Raw genomic sequence first — 23,952 nt, forward strand, 5'->3', positions numbered from 1 at the left:
CGAGGGGAAATCCAAAGACAAGGCGAGAGGAGCTTCCTGGTCCCCAGACACCTCAGGAGAGAGGGCTCCTACCCTTGTGCTGGGAGTCTCCCCTTTCCTCTCCGCTGAGAGAGAGACTCCATCAATGATGGCTTGCGGGATGCTCAGTGACAGGAGTGTCTTCCTGCTGTTGCCTTGCAAAGCGGACATGCCAGGGGCTGAGGGAGGCCAGCCGGTGTCTTTGCGAGTAGAAGGAAGGCTCGGGGAGGAAGCTGAGACCATCCAGAGAGCTGCCAACAGGAGAGGTCTGTTCTGCCTGCCACCCAGGGGGCTGGGAGGTGGGACTGCCCACAGCCTGTTGGACACCGCACCCTCCCTGTTACCTCCCTCGTTTGGGAAGAGGCCTGCGGAGATCCAAACCCTGGCCCAGCTCCAGCCCCAAACCGCTGAGCTACCCAAGGCAAACGCGCTGATCCTAACCCACCAGAGCTGAGGGAAGCAGGAGGGGACCCTGACACTCCTCAAGGACCCCTCCCTGTGCCTCCCACCTCAACACCACCCGTCGCAGTGTCCTTCCCCAAGGGCCTCAAGAGCTCCCCAGGGCGATGCTGTCTCCAGGTTGGGGGCCCTGGACTGTTCTGTTTGAATGACCTGTGAGGTCCACGCCAGCCCGAGGGTACCGGGAAGTGCTGCCCAATCCTCATCATAAGACGAGGCTGTTGCCTTGTCGCATCCTTAGAATACAGGAGCCTGACAGCTGGACCTAAAAGTATTTTGCGGGGAGGGTGGGGGGCATCTCTGAAAGCCTTGGGGGCTAATTCCACACTTACCTACAAGTGTACACTGAGTTCCATGTGGGGTCTGCCCCGTGCCAGGCTCCCCAAAGCTGCTCACCCCGAGTGCCCCTGGGAGCCCCAAGCCTGGGGGCTGAGGAGTGGACCTTGGCTATGTCCTGGTATCCCCCAGGCTGTTCATGGCCAGACCCACATGAGGACAATGAAGGCCAACCCAGTGTGGAAACTGATTGAGAAGAAGGACCCCTGGCCCAGGCCCAGCCTGCCCCGCCCTACTCCCTTACCAGCCAGGAGAATCCCAGCAGCCAGAAGCCACTGCACGCCCATGCTGAAGGCTCTCTAGGTTTCTAAGGCTTCAGAAGCAGGTGGCAAACATGAAGACACCCTCTCGAATTTCCCTTCAAAAAAGGACTCATGTTGCCCAGCCTTTCCCACGTTTCCATCCCTGTGGCTGGGGGTGCAAGCCTGGCTGCCCTAACTCGCCAGGTGGCCTCCAGTAAAGCCCTTGACCTCTGGGGCTGCAGAGTCTTGAATGGGGGCAGCCTGTGCCTGCCCCACAGCCTGGGAGGTTATGGGCCTGAAAACACATTGAGGAGGAGTTCAGAGTCCTGTCCAGTCTTCAAATGGAGGTGGTGACCATGCTGGTGATGGGGGTATGAGTGTGGGTTGGGGTGTGATGTGGAGTGACTGTTGTGAGGACGGTGGCTGCAGGGATGCCGGAGGTGCTGATGGTGGTTATGGTGGGAGCTCTGTGTCCAGGTGGCATGGAGCTCACTGGGGAGGGGTTGGTCCATGTCCCATTCCCTGGCCATCTCCCATCCCAGTTTGGTCCTGCTCCCATTCCATCAGGCTGCATGGGGGTTTGGAGAGGGGAAGATCAGAAGAGAACAGTCCCCCTCCCACAGCGCTTTTCCCGTGTGGAATCCTGATCAGAGCCCTGGACTGGGCAGGGTGAGTGTGGAGGTGGGCGTGCCTGGGTAGAACCGTCCTTCCCAGGTCCCCTGCACATTCTTCTCATGCCCCTGCCCTTCCGCAGCCTCCGACACAGGAGAGGGCCATGGCAGCCCTAAGAGGCTTAGAGAGCTGCCAAGGGACAGGCAAGGTGGGAGGCTGGCGCCCTGTGGGATGGCTCAGGTCTTAGACTTAGCCTCCCACCCCACCTGCTGGCGTCCTGGGGAGTTTCCAGAGCCTCTCCCACCAGGCTCCTGGCACCTGTGTGACCCTGCCATGATTTGTCCCAGGTCACCAGAGCCTCATCTGGTGGGAAGATAATGGCTGGAACCCTTCAGTAGGAAATCAGACCTGGAGAGGGCCTTGGCCAGACTCCCGTCCTCCCCACCCAGGTCCTTCTACCTGGATACCCCTTCCCCCATCTCCTGGGTCCTCATCTCTTGTCCCCTCCAGGTCAGGCTGGCTGGAGTCAAAGCTGGGGGACAGGGCTGTCTCCCCTCCCCGTTGGAGCTATTTTCCAAGGATGGGGGAAAGCAATCCTCCACAGCCCACCCTTTCACCCCCAGGCCTGTAACCTAGGCTGTACACACCTCCCAAAGCAGCCCTTCTTCCTCCCTCACCACAACTCATCTGCTTGGAAATTGCATCCTCCGCTGTTTCCTGGCTCCTCTGGGAGAAGTTGTTAAGAGGCCAGCCTGGCCAGGTCAGGGTGAGGACGGATGGCTTCCCAAGGACAGGGAGGGAGGCAACTTCTACCTTGAGTCCTAGTTTCATTGGCCCCTATTCTCCTCCAAGCCCTTCCATGGGCCACCCATCTAGTGGCCCGTGACCCCATCTCCAGGCCAGCCAACCCACTCTAGCGCCCCCATTCTGCCTCCCTTCCCTGTGACCCCAGGATACCCAGGTCTCACCTGGTGGACCTGGTGCTGCTGAGAAGCCTTTGTCTGTGGAGGCGCTGGTGTCCCACAGAGGAGGGGTGAAAGCAGCATCAGCACCCTCTGCCCAACCTCTGCTGGACCTGGAAGGGCCACCCCCTTCCCTGGCACACTCAGCGCCTGGAAGATCTGGTCTCTAATGGCTCTGCCCACACCCTAGGACACTGGGTCCTCATCTCCTGTCTCCTCCAGATCAGGCTGGCTGGAGCCAAGGCTGGGGGGCAGGGCTCTGGCATTGCTGGGCCTCTGCTGGAGAGTCTGTCAGTGCTGAGGCCCGCCTGGCAACAATGGGGAAAAGAGCAGCTCCCTGGGACATGATGAGCGATAAGGGACAGAAACACACCTGAAGGCCATTCCTTGCCATCGGACAGAGGGCTCAGGTTCCAGGAGTGGGGAGGTGAGGCAGGAAGCCAGGTGCATGCCCCCTCCCCACCAACACCCTCTCCTGACCAAGGACAATTTTGGAGAAAACTCAACCAAGAACTGGAGATCCGGCTCTCTGTGGACCAGGGTCAGGATTCAGTCTATGTCTAAGATCAGGGCTCAGAGAATGGCCAAGATCAGGGCTGAGTCTGTGACAAGTGTCAGGGCTCAGTGTGGGGTCAGGGGTAGGCAAGTCTGGAATTTGAATGTGTGCCAGGCTAGACCTGGGCTCTCTCTCACACTGTTCTTCCCCTGCCCTAGCCTCTTGTCAGAGGGCATCCGAAGACCTGAAATAACCCATCCTGATACCTGAAATAAATTGAATGGGAACTCTGGCCTCACATCGATAAATATTGCAACAATAATACTTTGGAAACAGCCGCAGTGTCCAGGACAGGATAGGGGTTGGGCCCCGAAGGTTGGGTGATATTCCTCCTGTCATGAGCCAACTTCAGCCCCCTGGGCCAGGACTTCCCTGGCCCTCCAGTCCACGGCAGCATTCCCCTCCTCCTCTGAACTCCAGAGCCTTGCCAGGCCTGCAGTCCAGCTGCAGTTACACCCTGCTGTACCGTGGTAGAGTCCTGCCCCTCTCCACACCCCTCAATGCACCTCCCTGCACAGCTGAGCACAGACGGGACCCTTCTCCCACTGACCGTTCAGGGCCGTGGCTTCCCAGCTGCTCCATTCCACTTGGCTCCCTGGGGCAGGAGGAGGGGGCTGCACTGGGGGCTATCCTGTGTCCCTCCTTCAGGACTGGAGGAGGGGCTGTGTGGAACCCCAAAGGGTCCTGGAGAGTGGGGTGGCAGCAGGCAAGGTAGGGCCCCAAGGGGAGGAGCAGGATAGAGGCAGGTCACTCGGGGGCTAAGCCAGGAAGACATTTGCCTAGACAAACGGGCAGTGGGGCCAGCGGATGATGCACTTTGCTTGTGTACCTTCCAGGGCAGGCTTGCCCAGCTGCAGGAATAGGGGGCCAAGCTGGCCTGTTCTTTCCTGCATCCCAGCCCAAGCTCTGGTGGAGGTGGGGTGGCATGCCATCTTACTCTCCTGTGTGGCCCTTGGCAAGTGCCTGCCAGATCCAAATCTTAATCTTCCGTCTGTTACCTTACTCATCAGAGAGAAGTGCTTTGAAGGCCTGGGGACCCGGGCCCATGGATCAGGACAGAACTTGGGGCTTATAGGAAGAACAAGGAGGAAAGGGTTGGGGAACCTGGGACCCTGCACATCGTCTGCAAATTCTGAATTCTCCAGGTGGCATTCAAGGCCTCGGTGCTTCAGCTGCAGCCTGCCTTGCTGACCTCAGTCCTGGGGCTGGGTGGACCAGGAAGTACTCACAGTCCCATCTCTCCCCCATCCCTCCAGTCACATGCCAGAGCCCTCCAGTTCCCTCCCTACCCCAGGGATCCAGCCAAGGCTCCCTGAGGGCCTGGAAGGGGCTTGGGTTTACAGCCCTGCTCACTGCCTCATCACTCAGATATCCAGAATGGATGTCACACACATCTTCCAAGCAGGTTGACAGGGTCGGAATTGTTCTGTGAGCCGCTGTCGGGGGCAAGGATGAGTGGATGTCCCTGCTGAACTAGGCAGACTGCCTGCCTCCCTGCCCAGCCTTAGTCCCACTGGCTGCCTGTCCCTTCTCCCTGGGAATAATGATGTCCCAGCCAGGAAACCTGGCCCCAAAACCAAGACTTACCCTTTGTCTCCAAAGGCACTTCTTCCTGGTCAGGGTCCTGACACCAAATGTCACTCACTCCTCCTGGACTCTCAGGCCAGGCTGGTATCTGTCCTGCTAGAGCCTCTGCCTGGATCCTGTACTCACAGTGTTGAAAGATCATTTTTTTAGAAAGGAAAATCTTGACTCTCACATAGATAAAAATTGAACATATGTAAAAGATAGTATTTAACTCATTATTAATGAGGGAACCTGAGACGTTATAATCGGTTCAAATGAGAAGTCAAAGAAGCATACATTTATATGGAGTCAAGGAATGTTGAAATAAATTTACAGATAGATGTAAAGCTGACTTTTTTACTTGGGGGAGGAAGTCAATTTAACCTCCACTGGACCATTTATTTGCATGATTATAGAGTTGAATTATTTTGCATTGCGATCTGTCATCTGCAAGGTACAGAGTTGTAAAACAGCTAGAAGGCAATGAAGGGCTAGAATAATTAGCCAGAAGGGTGTGCTCTAATCAAAACAATGCAGTTTTCCACTGGAGACATCCAATAATGTTTTTTTCTTATTCCAAATTTTCTTACAGTGGTCTGTCTCTCTGAGCTGTGGGGCAGAGGAATAGGGACTTAGGAAGTATTGGAGATGTCAGGGAAGGCTTCCTGGTGGAAGAGAAGACAGGGGAGGAGAGGAGAGGGACTAGAAGAGATCACTAGTTGTCCCCAAGTAATCCTCTTGTTTATTAAAATAATTAATTGGGAGTCATGACTGAGGTGGCTATAGCACACTGAGTTCTTTTTTTTATTGTTAAAAAAAAATTGAGATAGGGTCTCACTCTGTCACCCAGTCTGGTCTTGAACTCAAGTGATCCTTCTGCCTCAGTCTTCCAAAGTGCTAGGATTACAGGTATGAGCCACCATGCCTGGCCATACCCTAGGTTCTTATGTAAGCAAACTGAAACCCCGCTCATCATGAACAGCCATATCCTTACAAAATCAGAGACTGCCAACTAACCCCTATCTAGGGACTTCACCAATCAGAAACCACCAACTAACCTCTAACTAGGGACTTCACCAATCAGAAAACACCAATTATCCTCTAGGGATTTTACCAATCAGAAACCACCAACTAATCTCTAACTAGGGACTTCACCAATCAGAAAACACCAATTATCCTCTAGGGATTTTACCAATCAGAAACCACCAACTAAGCTCTAACTAGGGACTTCACCAATCAGAAATCACCCACTAACCACTAACTAGGGACTTCACCAATCAGAAACCACCACTGACTTCTAAGGACATTAAGGCCACTGCTCCACTTTAACTAATCAAATGCTTTCTTTTCTTTCTTTCTTTTTTTTTTTTTTTTTTTTTTGAGACGGAGTCTTGCTCTGTAGCCCAGGCTGGAGTGCAGTGGCCGGATCTTGGCTCACTGCAAACTTCGCCTCCTGGGTTTACACCATTCTCCTGCCTCAGCCTCCCAAGTAGCTGGGACTATAGGCGCCCGCCACCTCGCCCGGCTAGTTTTTTGTGTTTTTTAGTAGAGACGGGGTTTCACCGTGTTAGCCAGGATGGTCTCGATCTCCTGACCTCGTAATCTGCCCGTCTCGGCCTCCCAAAGTGCTGGGATTACAGGCTTGAGCCACCGCGCCCGGCCTCAAATGCTTTCTTTGCCTTGCTTCGGTGTGCACCTTATACAAGCTTTCCCCTTGGGCTCCAAACCACCCGCCGTCTGGCACTGCCTGATTCTTGAATCACTCTCTACTCAAACTCCTAAAATTTTAAGTGCTTAGGTTTATCTTTTTTCTTTTTTTGAAACGGAATTTCGCTCTTGTCTCCCAGGCTGGAGTGCAATGGCGCGACCTTGGCTCACTGAAACCTCCGCCTCCTGGGTTCAAGCGATTCTCGTGTCTCAGCCTCCCAAGTAGCTGAGATTACATGCATGTGCCACCACACCCAGCTAATTTTTATATTTTCAGTAGAGGCTGGATTTCGCCATGTTGGCCAGGCTGGTCTCGAACTCCTGACCTCAAAGTGATCTGCCTGCCTCGGCCTCCCACAGTGCTGGGACTATAGGCATGAGCCACTGCACCTGGCCAGGTTTATCTTTGAACACATCCTTAATTAGTAACAGTGCTCCTGGTTTTTAACTGGGCATATGGTGCTCCAGAATAAAGACTATATTCCCCAGCCTCCCTTGTAGGTGGGTGTGCCTGTGTGACGCGGTTCTGGCCAATAGGATAAAGTGTCATGAGGCTGTAAGTGCACTAGACATCCTTGTTAAGCCACCTTACCAATTGTGAACTGCCACCTTCAGAGTTGTTTTGGTGTGAGAGTGAAATAAACTTCTCTCTCATTCAAGCCACTATTATTTGGGGCTTTCTGTTCTTCCCTGTCCTCGCCTGATTTATACGTCCATGCAGGGCAGAAGTCATGCCTGGCGCACACCCGCGCCCCACCTTGGCAGCACCTAACTCAGCCAACGCAAGTTGGACTCACTCAGTGGAGAAGGAGGGCAGTCAGTGGGCAGGCATTCCCTTCCAGTCAGCCTACCCTTCCAAGCCTTCTTGGCCTTTCATGATTTTCCTTTCTTTACCCTTCTCCATGTCTGGAGTGAACACCCTTCACTCCAGACGAGGGGACCTGTTATTCCTTCCAGGCTCATTCCTGCCTCCATGCTTTTGCTTCTGACTCAAGGAGCAGGCAGTATGAAGACTTAACCAAGGAAAAAAAATGAGAAAAGCTGAGCAATTTTTACCTTTAATAAAAACTGGCTACCAAAAAACCCCAAAATCTGTTCGAAGGCATCAAAGAGTTAACACAATAGTGAAGAATTTCTAGACTAAGACACAGGAAGAGACAGCCATCAGAGACATAACTCAGCACTTGGAGCTACTTTTCACATGCGGTTGTTCCCCACTTCTAAAAAGGCAGCTGAGAAGTTGGGCAGTACACTTTGAACAGCCTCTAGGTGCAACGGGGACAAAAGCTGGAGTCCAGAGACTGCCAATGCCTGGGACAGGGTATTGTGTGTAGCTGTCATAAGCCCACAGACCATTAGGTGGGGACAATGAAAGGCTATACCTTGAGAGTTAAGGTAGTCTGAAAGCAAACTGAACCTCACAGAGACTGCAGTCCAGCTTTGAGTCTCAATTCCCCCAATTTTTTATGTTTATATTATTATTATTATTTTTGATACAGAGTCTCATTCTGTTGCCCAGACTGGAGTGTAGTGGCACAATCTCAGCTCACTGCAACCTCTACCTCCCAAGTTCAAGGGATTCTCCTGCCTCAGTCTCCCGAGTAGCTGGGACTACAGGCACCTGCCACCATGCCCAGCTAATTTTTTTGTATTTTTAGTAGAGACACGGTTTCACCATATTGGCCAGGCTGGTCTTGAACTCCTGACCTCAGGTGATCAACCCGCCTCAGCCTCCCAAAGTCCTGAGATTATAGGTGTGAACCACTGCACCCGGCTTCAATCCCCAAAATTGAATTTAAAATTTTTGGATTGCTAGTGCATTCAGGTATGTGGAATGGGAGAACAGAATTGTCTCTGGAGGAAGACAACATTATCATAAGCCTCAAAACATTACAAACTGATTTTTAAAAAATATTTGGCACACAACTAAGGTAGGTAGACTCAGTAGGACACAACACAACATGAACCAAGAACTATCAGAAAGAAGCAACGATAGAAACACACTCGGAGATTCCGGATATCGGAATCAGACACAGGCTACAAAATAACTATACTTAATATGTTCAAGGAAGTAAAATATAAGATGCAAGAGTTTAGAAAACTACAAAAAAAAAAAAAATAGCACCACAGGTACTTAAAAAGTAAATTCTAAATTGAAAAGTACAATAGCATTAACTTGGGGCACAGTGGCTCATGCCTATAATCCCAATACTTTGGGAGGCCGAGGCAGGAGTACTGCTTGAGGCCCAGGAATTTGAGACCAGCCTGGGCAACACAGCGAGACCCCATCTCTACAAAAGTCAAAGACTTAGGTGTGGTGGTGTGTGCCTATAAGTCTATCTACTCTGGAGGGTGAGGCTGGAGGATCACCTAAGCCCAGAAGTTTGAGGTTACATGGAGCTATGATCGCACCACTGCACTCCATCCTGGGTGGTAGAAAAAGACTGTCTCTTAGAAAAAGAAAGGAAGACAAAATACAATAACTAAAATTAATAATTCCATGCATGGTTTCCAGAGCCAATTAGACACAGTTGAGAGACAGTTAGTGAACTGGAAGATATTAAAAGTAATGGCTGGCCAGGCGCGGTGGCTCACGCCTGTAATCCCAGCACTTTGGGAGACAGAGGTGGGCAGATCACCTGAGGTCAGGAGTTCAAGACTAGCCTGGCCACCATGGTGAAACCCCATCTCTACTAAAAATACAAAAATTAGCCGGGAGTGGTGGCACAAGCCTGTACTCACAGCTACTCAGGAGGCTGAGGCAGGAGAATCGCTTCAACCCGGGAAGTGGAGGTTGCAGTGAGCCGAGAGTGTGCCACCGCATGCCAGCCTGGGTGACAGAGTGAAACTCCATCTCAAAAAAATAAAATAAAAGTAACTCCATCTCAAAAAAATAAAATAAAAATATACTTTTTAGACTGAATCTCTGAATGCCACTTTTTTCTTATTTAACTCATAAAAATAAAACACATTGGATGGAGGGTGGGAGTAGGAAAGAGATTTATGTCTTTTAGTTGTATGTCATTCTTTCATGTCAAGACAGAACATTTGGTATCCCTGGCTTTGGATCTACAGAAGGAAACACATTTTTCTACGTACTATATGCCAGAGGTTCTTGAACATCTGGAGGGATTACTGCAGCACAGATTGCTGAGCCCTACTCCAGAGTTTCTGATTCACCAGGTCCAGGGTGGGGCCTGAGAATTTGCACTTATAAAAAGTTCTCAGGTTCTGCTAGTGCTGCTAGTCCAGAGACTACATTACTGAGAGCCACTCTTGTCTACTAACTGTAAATTGTAGAACTCTAGGAAATAGCTTAGTTTGGTGTGGGAAAAGAAGCTCACAGGTTATGGAGCAAATCATGAAAGATTCAACCCTTGATCCCAGCCTAGTGTGGAATTCAGGTACAAGCAATACACAGTGACATAACACAGTTCTTGGTTTTCATGACTATAAGTCATAGCCAAGTGTCAAGTGAGAAATTCAGTTTCATTTGCAAGGTTTAGAGAGGCCAGGTGATTCTAGAAAAAGAGGCCTTGTATTTGCTTTAAAATGGAAAAGAGCTTTGAGTGCTTATTAAATTGAAAATTTTGTGTTTTTCTTTATTTTATTTTATTTTTTTGGTGATGGAGTTTCGCTCTGTCACCCAGGCTGGAGTGCAGTGGTCTGATCTTGGCTCAGTGCAACCTCAGCCTCCCGGGTTCAAGTGATTCTCCTGCCTCAGCCTCCCGAGTAGCTGGGATTACAGGTACCCACCACCATACCTGGCTAGTTTTTGTATTTTTAGTAGAGATGGGGTTTTACCACTTTGGCCAGGCTGGTCTTGAACTCCTGACCTAAGGTGAGCCACAGCACCCAGCCCAAAAGCTTTGTGTTTTTAAAGATATTAGACATGTTTCTTGTTTTTTTTTTTTTTTTTTTTTTTTTTTTTTTTTTTTTTTTGAGACAGAGTCTCGCTTAGTCGCCCAGGCTGGAGTGCAGTGGCGCGATCTCGGCTCACTGCAAGCTCCGCCTCCCGGGTTCACGCCATTCTCCTGCCTCAGCCTCCCGAGTAGCTGGGACTACAGGCGCCCGCCGCCTCGCCCGGCTAATTTTTTGCATTTTTAGTAGAGACGGGGTTTCACAGTGTTAGCCAGGATGGTCTCGATCTCCTGACCTTGTGATCCGCCCGCCTCGGCCTCCCAAAGTGCTGGGATTACAGGCGTGAGCCACCGCGCCCGGCCCATGTTTCTTGTTTTAAAAAAAATCTTAATAATGTAGGAGAATAAGAAAAATGTTTTTCCAAAAGAGAGAAATCATTGTGATTATTTTACCTTATTGGAATGTTGGATAATATAGCCTCCTTCATTAATCATCAAACATACTATGGATTTTCCATTTTTATAGGATTTGTGTCTCAGTTGAGGTAATACTGGTAATTATTGTACTCCATTTGAAGATGAAAAATGTAGGCCAAAATCATAGACCATGCATAGAAGCTGGATAATGAAGACAGCACTGAGGAACATGTGGACACACACACAGAGATACACATATGTACACAGAATAAACACATATATTTTTTGAAGTTTATTTTTAAAGTTTTAAAGCAAAAGCTGGCCCCTCTCCTCTCCTGGAATGGGCAGCCCATCCCATCTCCTGGATTAAGCAGGCCCTGCCCCTCTCCACAAGTGGGTGGGGACAGCAGTTGCAGAGGCAGTTTTCCTTGTGATGCCACAGGTTCCTCTGGACACACTGCTGCCTAGCCACACCTCCTTTCCCTTTCATCTTTCTCATTGACCAATTGGCTTGGAGCATTAAGGCCACGCCCCTATTCTGTGTTCTAGTGGAGCCCTGGTTACCCCTCCTCTGGCTCAGTCACACAGCTGCCTGGTAGATAACTGGAGGTGTTTGCTGTTGTGGCCCCAACCCTGCCTCCCTCCCAACCCTGTGATGTTAGAAGAAACTTGTCAGAGCAAATTGGGAGCAGCCAAGAAAAAGGTAAAACGAACCAGGTCTTGGCCCCTCAACCCAGCCAGAGATCCCTTCCAATGACCAGACCTCTGCCAGAGTCCATACCACTCCTGAGGCACACTGGGCTGGGTCCCTCCACCCCGGCATCTCTGGGCTCCCCGCACCAAAGTCTCAGCAGTCAGCCCCACCCCTTCAGCAAGCAGCCCAGCTCCTGCCCTCTCCAGTCACTCCAGGGTGACTTTGGACGGGTGACTCCTGGGGCTCCCCACTCCATACTCGGCCCTCACGCCCTGCTGCCACAAGCCCGACCTCCCTGGGTTCTTTGGGCTCACCTCACCAAGAACCTGGGTCTTGCAGCCCCAACACCCGCCCATTGCCAGTCATCCCTGGGTGACTTTGGGCTGGTGATTCCTGGGGTTCCCTGCTGTAGACTCTGCTTTCCTCTCCTGCTGACCCAAGCCCAACCTCCCTCGGTTCCTTGGGCTGGCATCTCCAAGGAGCTGGGTCCCAGCCCTATGTCCCCCTCCCCCATCATTGATCAGCGACTCAGCCATTGCACTGATGTGGTTCCCCCTACCCTAAGAGGAGTGGAATGTAGTGATGTCACAGTCCCCCTAGGAACTGTCATTACTGCTGCAAGACCGGCCTTTGATCTTACGCTCTGGTTGCAGCACAAATTTCCAGCTGGAAGGGGAATGGGGACTACAGGACCTAGGAGCAACAGGTTTCAGGCTGCCTTACTCCCTTCACATAGACATTGACAATGTGAAAAGCCTACACTTCACCCATGAGCTCAAAACGTTGACAGTGTCTCTGGGCGGCAATGGGAGAACAGGTTTGGGTTGGTTTTCTCCCAGGCTTCTACTCTCCAGGGAGACTTTAACATTACTTTCTGAGTTCTCCACCTCATATTCTTTCTCCATGGTTCTGGGACCAGACTGCCCTTCAGTCAGTGGTCTCTGAAGTGAGATTTGTTCATCTTCTGTGGAATAGATCTTGGGAAACTGAACTTGACAGCTTGAATCTTCCTCATATCATCTCAACCTGGGTACTTTGAGTGCCACAGGATAAATGTGGGAGATCTTTCTGAAGCATCAGTTTCCCTTGATTCTCTTGAGAGAGAAAAAACATTAATGTACTTAGGGATGACTGTCACATACGTTTCTAAGAGTATACCAGACTTCTCTCTGAAATGAGGCCTGGGTTGTCCTCTTTCTGATAAATTCCCAGATTTAACAAAAAAGCTGCCTTCTGCCATGAGGACACATGGATATAAAGTTTGAGAGGTACTGGTGTACTTCTTCACACTTACAGACGTGTGAGGATGTATGACTAAACCACATAGCGTACAGTTCCTGCCTACTTAATGTTTACTTTTCTACCTCTGCTTCTGGTTTTGGTCCCTGGAAGCTGCTGAATCGTGGCAAAATCCCAGAGCTTGGAGTCAGAAGACTGAATTTAAGTTCCATTATTGCCACCCCCCGACTTTTTTTTTAGCCATAATATCAATCCCTCTCAGTCACTAAGTTATTGTGACAACACCTTGTACAGTTGTTGGTGGCATTAAATCAGATGGTGTATAAGAGTATTTTGTAAAAACTGTAAAGGAGGATGTGGCTGTAGGGGCTGGTAGTCCTCATGAGTATGACTGCTCTTCTTTCCCACAGCTAAAAGAATATCAGCAGAGGAGCAGCCCTGGTGTTCCGGCAGGAGCAAAGATGAAAAAGAAAAAAACTGGCCATAGCCCTGAGACAACCACTTCTGGTGGTTGCCACTCACCTGGGGATGTGAGTCTTGGCTGGCCAGGCTCCTGGGTACAGGGGGTCCAAGGGGCAGTAGATGGTAATTGTTAAGATTGCCGGGTACTGGTTAAGAATTTTGGGTTTGAATCCTCCCTCTCCATCTGCTAGGAATCTGATTTATGGCAAATTGGTTGAGCTCTTTGGGCCTCTTTTTTCACATCTGTAAAATAGGGGTAGTATTGTTTGACTTCCATTTGTGAAGTTTAAATGAGATTTCTTATTGTTTTTATGTTAATCTTTAGTACATGGCCTGCTGTAAACACCCAGGACACCCAGGAAATGGTCATTGCTGTTTGATTTTCCTCATCCCCAGTCTCAAGGGGAACCTGGGCCAGTGAGCACAGTCACTTGCCATCAGGCTGTCCCTTTAGGAGTCACCAAAGGGGGCTCCAGTGTGTGGCGAGGAAACCCCAGGCACTAGGAGTAAGAGAAGATCTAACTTGCCACCAGCTTGCTGGGTGACCACAGAAAAATCACTTCTTCCCCTGGGCCTGTTTCCTCCTCTGTAAGATGATACTGGATAAGATCAGTGTCTTTCAAACTTGCTTTTTAGCTGGAGCCCCCTTAGTTCAAGTGAACCCTTACTCAGAAGTCTGGTTTTATTAATGGAGGTGGAGGTCTGGAGCATTACCAGATTCATCGCCCACATCCTGGGACTGAGGAGAGGGGTCCAGTGAGTGTGTTAAGAGCTGCATTGGTCAGGTGACTCCACTCTGACTGCATCGCTCAGCGGACTTTTCCATCTATTTGTTCCTGCCCCTGGCAAGGCAGCAGGTGGCCATTTGGAAGAATGGCACAGGCCATGGTTTTAATCTCCTCTGCTCTTCCTCAGCATTTCGTTTTCCTGAACCCACATCTTCCTCCTACCCTGACTTTCTTGCTTCTCTCTAAGCCACTTCTGTCTTTCTCCCCCTGCCCTTGTTTTCCCCTTGTCACCTCCTATAGATTCAGGACATTCTGAAGGTGCTGGTGTCCAACCTTAACCATTCCAGTGGGGTAGCGCTCCCCCATTGCACAAGTGGAAGGTGAGGCAGTGCCAGGACCCCTCTCTGGCTTGCTCTCTCCAGCTGTGCATGCCCCTGAGGCTTCTCCAGTTTGGGGGATACTTTGCCTCTGGCTTATTTTATTTTGCTGCCATTAACCTTCAGCCTGTTTATGTCTTCTTCTTCACCTGTTTGATTGATTGGGTTTTTTCCTTCCCTGCATCTTTTATTATCTTGGAAATGGTGAGACATACCTTAAAGTTTAAAAGTAATTTGGGAATAATGTACAGAGCAGACATGTGGGATTTGGGGCTTTATTTTATTTTATTTGAGACAGGGTCTCACTCTGTCACCCAGACTAGAGTGCAGTGGTGTGATCTCGGCTCACTACAACCTCTCCCTCCCAGGTTCAAGCGATTATCTTGCCTCAGCCTCCTGAGTAGCTGGGATTACAGGCACCTGCCACCACACCCGGCTAATCTTTGAATTTTTAGTAGAGATGGGGTTTCACCATGTTGGCCAGGCTGGTCTTGAACTCCTGATCTCAAGTGATCCACCTGCCTCAGCCTCCCAAAGTGCTGGGATTACATGCATGAGCCACCATGCCCAGCCCTTTGCTGTTTTTATACTTTCTCTATATCCATAACTGTTTCCCATGTAAGTTTTTTTTTTCTTTTTTAATTTCTCATTTCTATTACCCCTGCATCATCTGCTACCCTGAAGGATCTGGAGGTAAGAGGCCGTGGGCCGAGGCGCAGTGACCCTGCAGGCCAGTCCTCCAACCTCCTCTCACAGCGGGAGCTGGGTGCCCCTCTACCAGCTGAGACAGCCCACACACACCCCAGCCCTAATGATTGTTCTCTCTACCTCTCCCCGCAATCCTCCTCCTACTCCTCCTCTCTGCATGTGCATCAGAGCCGGAACCAAGAACTAGCAGTAGCCCTGGAATCAAGCTCCGCAACCATCAATCAACTCTATGAAAACAGAATCATTGGTAAGAGTCCATTGGGGTCCCCTGATTCCATGCTGCCAATCCTGGGCTTTAGTTTCCCCTTGGGGCTCTGAAGAAAGGGGCGGAGGGCCTCTGGTGCCAAGGGCAAATGGGGAGCTGGAGCACCCAGTCCTCACCTGGGGGAACCCCAGAACAAGGAGCATGCAGCATGGCTCTTCTGTCGCTGCCCTCTTTGCCAACTCTCTCTTCTTCAGACACCCCTGCTCCAGTCCTTGCCACACACGCCCTGGGGTTGTCACCTCTCAGGGAAGTACTAGTCTGACTGGTTGTCAAGGACCCCGTATTTCTGTCCTGACTCAGTCCCTAATTTGCTCCTTGAGTCTGGACAAGCCACCTCTCCTCCTTGGGCTCCTGTTTCTGGAGGAGGTAGAGCATCAAAGGTCTCTGTTAGTTCTGAGAGTCCAAGATTTCAAGGTCCCTAGAACGGAAACCTCAGGGCCAAGGGCTCCTGTCTGTCCTTTTCTGTCCTGTATCTCTGCTGTGAAGAACCGTACCTGGTTCATACATGCTCATTAAATGTTTGTCGAATGAACGCATCTTTCTAAATCACAAGCTGGCAGAAGGGTGGGCCTTTCTCAGACTCCGTCTCTAGAGGTTTGTGTTACTGTCCTTTTGAGAGAATCCAGATTCAGACTTTGAGTTCTGTGGCTGTGGGCAAAAACCAACAAAGACCCAAATCCTCTGTCTTTGGGAGCTTGAGGAGAGTTGACCAGTTCGTGTTGCCATTGGGTCTGAGAACTTTGCCTTTAAAATCCATTCCTGGCCCCTGCCTATTGCTTCCTCATCTGGGGAATAGAGTTGAGGGGGCCCCCCTCAGTCACCTGAATTTGACTGTCCCCACAGAAACAACAGAAGAAACAAGTGGAACATCAGCTGGAAGAAGTAACATGATTTCTTTGCACACAACATGACTGCTGGGTTTGGGGGACACTCAGATGTAGAGGCGCCAGTCCCGTCTCACCCACTCCCAGCCTGGGGAAGAAGGCTCACCCCTCAGATTCCACCCCATGCCTGCAGGGTCCCTGAAAACCTGGTCCCATGGGTGTGCCTGTCCTGGGGCATTGGTGGCATGCTGGGGGCATGTCTCTTGCTGTGCCATCTCTGCCTCCCCCGGGTAAGAGCTCTGTCTTCCTCTTCCTATAGGAAAAGAAAGCAAACAATGACATACACAAAGCACAGACGGAGCAGTTAGAGGTGAGTGGAGGGTGGGGAGTTTTCTCCTGTCCTCCGGAGAATGTTTCTTTCCATCTCTTTCAGCACTTGCTTGGCTTTTCTCCCAAACATTCAATTCCAGACAATCAACATCCTCACATTGGAAAAGGCAGACTTGAAGACCACCCTTTACCATACTAAACGTGCCGCCAGACACTTCGAAGGTGGGAATCTGGGCACCCCGTCATCCTTCAACCTGGCACTTTGACAAGTCTTTAGGTGGAGTCCTTTGAACCTCATCTCAACCTCTCTCATTACAGAAGAGTCCAAGATCTGGCCGGCCGCCTGCAATACTCCTTACAGCGTATTCAAGAATTGGAGCGGGCTCTCTCTGCTGTTTCTGCACAGCAGTGGGAAGAGGACAGGGTGAGTCCAACCAGCTGCCCCCTTCCCTGGCAGCCCGGCTTCCCAGATGGAGGAGTGAGCCTAAAGGTCCCTTCTGCAGGATGCAGTGTCCTGCCCAGAAGGCAGCATGCTCATTTCTCACTGCTTTTGTGTATGGTTGTTAGAGGCAGCCTGGGGCTGAGTCAGCTGCTGTGGGTGAATTGGGGGCACTGTGGGGAGTGAACACTGGATGCAGAACTCGGAGGCCAAGTGCCTGCCCTGCCCTTACCTGGCTGTAGCCTTGGCCAAGTCCTAGGTGGGGTATTGGGTACTTGTACTGTGAAGGTACAGAAGAGTACCTTTAGTATGTCACCATTTCTGTAGAGAGAGGAGATATGTGTGTGTGTGTGTGTGTGTGTGTGTGTGTGTGTGTGTGTGTGTGTGTATGTACTATGATAATATACATGAAACATGTCTGCAAGGGTTCATAAAAACCTCAGGAGAGAGTAACAGGGTGGCTGGGAGACACTTCCCTTCTGTACCTTCTGAGTTTTGAACTATGTGAATGTATCCTCTTTCCAAAAAGCAAACAAAAGATTAATTTCCCACTTCCTACCTGTGCCCCTACCCACAACAAGAAAAATGGGCTTAGAGAATTGGGTATACCTGGATGTTCAAATCCCAGCTCTGTCTGAGTGATCTTAGACAAGCACTTAACCTCAAATACTGCAAGTTTTTCATGTACACAATAGAGGTAATCCTAGTAACTGTCTCATATGGTGGTTGTGAGGATTAAATAGGATTGTTAGCATGGTACCTGGTGAAGCACTCTGTTAAGGTTCAAACAGTGGTAGTAATAACACTAGCAATATTATCTGATCTCTCTGGGCCTCTGTTAGCCAGCTATAATTCAATCTCTTTCCCTGTCCCTTCCAAGTTTACTGAGTTCTTTTAAAAACCAGGCCACGGGCTTGGAAATGCCTTGATCTTTACTGACCGAGTTGTATATTGAGCCTCGCCCTAGCCCTTTTAAGGGGCACTGCCCGGGCTCCCCACATCAAAACTTCTCACTGTTCACCATCCAGTCCTCGAGCCGCAGTGAAGCAGTCCTCCAGCGGCAGTTACGGCAGACCAGAAAGGAGCGGGCGCTGCTGAACGCACACGTGACACAGGTGAGGCTTTGCAGAGGGAGAGATGTGGAAGGAAGATGACCCCAGGGGACCAGGAGCAGGTGAGGACCAGTGACAGCCCTTCCTCACTTCTGTGGCCATTCTTGCAGGTGACAGAGTCACTTAAACAAGTCCAGCTAGAGAGAGATGAATATGCTCAACATATAAAAGGAGAGAGGGCCCGGTGGCAGGAGAGGATGAGGAAAATGTCGATGGAGGTGAGACCTGACCCTTCAGCCCCCACCTTAGATGGGTCACTGCATCTTTCTGGGCATCTGTAAAACGGGAATGGTGTGACCTGGGAGCAGGACTGGCATCACAGGGCTGTGGGGTGGCTTAGAATGCCCCAGGCAGGTGGGTGGATGGAAGGGATTTGAGGCAGTGGAAAAGAGGTCTGTGCCAGGATTCAGCAAGTCTTGTCATCTCCATGAGCCTCAGGGTCCCCATCAGCAAAGAGGAAGGAGTGCCCGTTGTCAGCCACCCACAGTGCTCTCTATCTGACATGGCTGGGAAATTGGCTTCCATCGGGTGTGAGGAATCATTAGCAGTGAGGCCAAGTTTGGGAAGCCTCAGAGGAGCTGTGCGTCAAGAGTAGGGTTGGTTTTTTTGAGAGGCGGGGGTTGGGGAATCCAGAGGCCCTCATTGTCTGCTTCCTTTCTCAGCTGAGCCCCCATCCCCAGTGCCCCCAGCAGGGCCCTCTGAAGTGGAGCAGCTACAAGATGAGGCCAAACACCTGAGGAAGGAGGTGGAGAGTTTGGTGGGAAAACTCCAATCCCAGGTGGAAAACAATCAGGCCTTGAGTCTCCTGAGCAAGGAGCAAAAGGAGAGGCTTCGGGAGCAGCAGGAGAGGCTGCAAAAGCAGGAGGAGAGGCTGTGAAAGGAGGAGGAGAAGCTGCGAAAGCAGGAGGAGAGGCTGTGGGATCAGGAGGAGAGGCTGTGGGAGAAGGAGGAGAGGCTATGAAAGCAGGAGGAGAGGCTGCAAAAGCAGGAGAAGAGATGCACACTCTCCCAGAACCACAAGCTCGACAAACAGCTGGCCAAGCCACAGTGCGGCTCCAAGGAGCTGGTAGGTTGCCCCACCTGGGGAGGCTGCCCTCATCCCTAGCCCTCCAGGCCTTTGTTTCCCCACCTGTAAAATGGGGCAGTGTAGCCCTCACATGACATGGTACTGCTAAAGGCACCTGTGAGCCAGAGCTCATCAGGCCCTGCTCTGATGGCTGTGGGGGGGAGGGGATGATTTTTCTAACCTGCCTCCACCCTTCCCGCTGACATGGGAGACAGACACCAAGTTCTGGGGTCTCCAGCTGCAGTGGATGGCCACTGATTGCTTCTTTCTGTCCAGAACATGAGAACAAGAGCACACTGCAGTTGGAGTAGCAAGTAAAGGATCTGCAGGAGAAGCTGAGCAAGGTGAAGGAGATGGTAAGCTCTGCCCCATCCAAGAAGGGCTGGGAGACAGGTACCAGCCTCTGGGGAGGCGAGGTGCCAGGCCAAAGGCAGCTCCAACTGCGGGGCAAGTGACCTTAGCACGCTCCAGGGCAGCCCTATGTCTGTTTGTTGCCTCCTGCCCTCTGACTTTTAGAGGTGGGTAGCCCTGGGCTCCTCCCAGGTCTGGACATCATCATCCCAGCTAGAGGCATGGATTCCCCCAATCACAGGGGAAGAGACAGTGGTATAAGAGGCTTCTTATGCTGGGCATGGTGGCTCATCCCTGTAATCCCAGTACTTTGGGAGGCTGAGGCAGGAGAATCACTTGAAGTCAGGAGTTTGAGACCAGCCTGGCCAACATGGCAAAACCTCATCTCTACTAAAATTACAACGACAAAAAATTAGCCAGGGATGGATGGCACATGCCTGTAATCCCAGCTACTCAGGAGGCTGAGGCATGAGAATCACTTGAGCCCAGGAGGTGGAGGTTGCAGTGAGCTGAGATTGCACCACTGCACTCCAGCCTGGGCCGCAGAGTGACACTCTGTCTCTAAACAAAACAAAACAAAAAAGCCTCCTTAGATTCGAACTGGATTCTGGCCTCAGTCCCACTGGTCACCATTCAACTACTTTTCATCTCTAAGTCTCTGTTTCTTTAGCTTCAAAAGGAAGTTAGCATTTTTCTTATGGAGGTGCTGGGGATTAAATGAGAGAACACATGGAAAGCATTAGGCATGGAGCACACTTAGCAGATGGTGATTGGCTCCCTCTGCTTTTCCACCAGTCTGTGGCCTGCAGTTTAAATGGTGGGAAGAAGACATGAGATTTGAGGCTGGGGAAGGAGGCATGGGGTTCTAGGCAAGGGAGGAAGTCTCTAAGGCCTGGAGCAAGAGGCCAGGGGCCTGGGCAGGTGACAGAGCCCCCACAGTGCCCTTGTTACCCTATTAATGGGCCCAGAATCTGGAAGCCAGCCACCACGTGCCCTCCTGCCTAGGGCCTTCCTGCAGCTGGAGCTGAAGAGCCAAGAGTCTCAGAGTCTGCACAGCAGCAGCGAGACTAGTACCTGGGTCACCCGCAGCAGTACGTGACCACCTATCAGCAGCTGACCTCTGAGAAGGAGGCGCTGCACAGGCAGTTACCACTACAGACCCAGCTCATGGACCTGCAGCAGCAGGAAACTCGGGGCAAAGCGGTGGCTGAGATGGCCTGCCAAAAGTTGCAGGAGACCCAGGGGAGTGAGTTGCTGAGGACGGGGCCCCCAAGGGGGACGACCTGGCAACCTCTGTGCCTTCTCACTCTGTTTCCCTGTCCCATTAGGAGCACCTAGAAGCTGCCAGCCAGTGGAACCAACAGCTAGAGGCCCAGCTTGAGCCTCATGGCTCTCCCTGGACAAGGTACAGGAGACCACTCAGAGGAAGAGGAGAGGCCCCAGGAGGAAGGGGGGACTGTCAGCAGCATAGGATCAAGGAGCTGGAAGAGACCTTTAGAACATCTGGTCATTTTGCCAACTGGGTGTCTGCACTAAGTTCGGCATCAATCGGGTGACCTCCTGGCAGCAGGGGGCCACCAGGTTGCCTAAGGATGAGTGAACTGGCCCAGATCAGAAAGGGAGCAGGTCAGAACTCCCGCACCAACCGGTAGTGTGACTGTGCCTGGGCAATATAGCAAGATCTCGGTTCTTAAAAGGAAAAATAAAGAACAGCAGCTCATTCCCCTCTGGGGAGGGGCTGTCTCAGGGTTACACAGTGAGGGTGGGGACAGAGGTGGGCCCACAGTCCCTCCCTTGTTGGGTTGTCTGAGGACCCCTCTGGCCACCTCCCCACAGGAGATGGAGGAGGACATCTGGACAGTGAGGAGGAGGGGGTGCCTCGGCCTATGCCGAGTGTCCCAGAGGACCTGGAGAGCCGGGAAGCCAGGTGAGTCTCACTTTCCCTGTGCCCACGTTGCCACCTTCCTCTGTGGTCCCTCCCAGGCCCCCTTATGCTCTTGGTTTCCCCGCCTTCTGATTTCTCTGGACCTTCACCCCTTCCGGGAGCCAGTGGTCGGACACCATTTCACCTGTGACCAACAGGCGCACTCTCTGAGGCCCCAAGGGAAGGGGCTGTGCTCCACCTCCCTGCCCCATTTGTTCTGTGTATGCCCCTACAAGGAATACTCACCTCTTGCCTTCAAGTGGCATTTTCAACTCCGCTGGAGCCAGTGCCCAGGAGGAGCAGGCACGGCTATGTGGGCAGCGGAAGGTGTGAAGGCTGTGCTGCCTGCCCTGGCTCACCTGGTGGCCTCGGCCTGGAAGGAGCCAGAGGAGAGGCCCCAGCCTCAGGGACTGTGGTTTGAGTTTGTGTGTGGGGAGAGCTACCGGGCCCTGAGGGAGGCCATGGAGAAGGTGAAGGTGAGTGAGTCCTGGCATGGGCCAAGAAAAGTGGAGGTGGGGCAGGACAGGTCACTCCCGAGATATGACCAGATTATTTTGGCTGCAGAGTGGCTTTATGGACCTCCGAAAGGAGAAGGTGGACAGGATGGAGCAGGTGGAGAACCTAAAGCTTGGATTCATCCAGCTATCTGGAGCAACAGACGGCATGAGTGAGCGGGAGGCCACGGCATGGGCACAGGGAGCTGCAGGGCCATTGGAGGGGCCCCAGCGTCTGAGCCCTGTCCTCTTGCAGGAGAGTACATCACCATATATGGGAGCCAAGGGGCAGTGCCAAACACGCGGCACCAGGAGATGGAGGATATCATCAGGCTGGACCAGAACGAGGAGGAGATGAAGGTAGGGCATGCAACATCTTTGCGGGGGTGGGGGTCAGCATGGGCACTGGCGCTGGATCCAGAGTGGCATCTGAGGACCCCTCCATTCAGGTGAATCTACTGGAGCTGCAGAAGCTGCTGTTGACACTTGTGGGTGACCATGAGGGACATGACAAATTCCTCCCTGCTGCCCACAACCCTGCTGATGAGCCTGCTCCAGGGGCCCCAGCCCCCCAGGAGATTGGGGCTGCTGAGGAGCAGCCTGGTGAGTGGAGCCCTGAGGCGGGGTGGACAGGCAGGAGCAGGGGAGGCTCACACTGCACTCAGACCCCCACCTGCCTCTCTCCAAAGATTTTTATGAGGTGAGCGTGGTGGACAGCGTGGAGCCTGCACCAGGAGAGGCCAGGGAGGGTTCTCCCCGTGACAACCCCACCTCACAGAAGATCGTGCAGCTGCTTCCTGTAACGCAGGACACCCAGGAGCACCCAGGCTTGGCCAGCAAACCCTGCGTGCCATTCTTTTACTGGGCAGCTGAGAACAGAGAGATCAACATCATCATCACCCAAGAGCTGGTCAAGAAATTGAAAAAACAACAACCAAAAGTTATGGGGTTAATCTCCTACACAATTCATTTACTTCATTTGAATGTTAGAGCTCCTCATGTTTATTTATGTTTCTAATTTACAGTTTAAATTTATTTGTAGAAAGTTAAGGGAGAGTGGGTCTTTCCCTGATGTTCACTCTGGCATCCTTCAACATTTTTGTTTTTAATTTGATAATTGTAGGTCATTAGCTCGCATATCGAGTTTGCCTTTACATGGTGGGAGTTCAAACACACAAAGACCCACTATTTGCACAAAACTATTCTTGCTAGTTTGGAATAGGCTGCCCTGCTTTTTAAATGTTATTGCAGCATGTATACTCATTACAGAATTCAGATAAAATTTGCTTATGTTCTGCTATTATGTTTGATCGATTCCTAATCACAGTGAGCTCTTCATTAGCTCAATACGTGGTTTGCCCTCAAGTGCACACTGTTTCTTACTTTGTAATATGCCCCTGTGAGTACTGACATTTAGAGTTGTTTAAAGGCCGAGAACTGGAAACAGCCTTTCCCCTATTTTCTGTGTATTGGGGATGGGAGTGATAACATTTTGGGGAGCTTTTTAAATCTCACAGAAGAGGAAAGTGGCCTGCTCTGGCAGGTGTGTGCAGGATAGAGTGTGTTTCATTTGTTCTGGTGCCAGGAATGAGCGCGGTTCTATGGTAGTTCCCTTAGGATTTGTACGTGCTCTGGGCTCATGAAGATATCGCAGCATGAGCTGCAGCAGTTGGACTCTTTCTCGATGACCTAAAAAAAAGGTATTCTTTCTGAGGAATGAAAGGCTCCCATCATTGACTGTGGATGCAGAAAACCTTTTCTAGCTTAGAGCATTTATATCTACAATACATTTTAAAGTCAGAGTTCATGTTACCTGTTTTAATCACGTGACTACATGTCACAGTACACAAAAGGGCACTGCTTGGCATTCTTCTTAATGTATTTAGTAACGATCATAAGAAACACTTTCAGAGTTTAAATGTCCCTGGAACAGGCATACAGGCTCTAGTCAAGAATGAATTCAAGTGAAGGAAAGCTGTGTGACACCTGGCATTCCTCTATGTTCACGGAGCTTCTTTGAGGCTAGAAGATTGATTTTACCATCTAGACCTCTGTGGCTAATACCTATTCTTCAACCACATTGGTTACTCTGACATAGGAATTTACTTCTTTTCCTTGAATGGAAAACACTTTAAAAAAATAACAACCATTTTAATCATAAAGTAATATATATGACAGTATTTGTTGAAACAAAAAGCAGTTTT

At 51.0% G+C, this 23,952-nt stretch overlaps 1 protein-coding gene and 1 pseudogene across 2 annotated transcripts in view; one reads left to right on the top strand and one right to left on the bottom strand.

The window, feature by feature from the left end:
• The window catches only part of SCAMP2 (secretory carrier membrane protein 2), a 427,899-nt gene extending 416,328 nt beyond the window's left edge, over positions 1-11,571 (bottom strand). The window contains exon 1 of the mRNA XM_050799898.1: positions 11,568-11,571. The gene's annotated coding sequence lies outside the window, so the exon portion shown is untranslated. The remainder of the gene's footprint in view (positions 1-11,567) is intronic.
• On the top strand, positions 1,487-22,834 carry LOC126959307 (golgin subfamily A member 6C-like; annotated as a pseudogene). The gene is made up of 23 exons (XR_007727492.1): positions 1,487-1,513; positions 1,623-1,724; positions 1,810-1,875; positions 2,620-2,766; positions 2,852-2,919; positions 3,606-3,896; positions 11,285-11,438; positions 13,079-13,198; positions 15,112-15,190; positions 16,052-16,090; positions 16,352-16,402; positions 16,503-16,596; positions 16,692-16,786; positions 17,830-17,916; positions 18,024-18,204; positions 18,576-18,983; positions 19,256-19,323; positions 20,659-20,735; positions 21,167-21,257; positions 21,821-21,921; positions 22,005-22,108; positions 22,198-22,351; positions 22,438-22,834. The product of XR_007727492.1 is annotated as a golgin subfamily A member 6C-like (transcript).
• The last annotated feature ends 1,118 nt before the right edge of the window (positions 22,835-23,952 follow it).

The sequence above is a fragment of the Macaca thibetana genome, chromosome 7, assembly GCF_024542745.1.
Source record: "Macaca thibetana thibetana isolate TM-01 chromosome 7, ASM2454274v1, whole genome shotgun sequence".
NCBI classification, from domain to species: Eukaryota; Metazoa; Chordata; class Mammalia; order Primates; family Cercopithecidae; genus Macaca; species Macaca thibetana.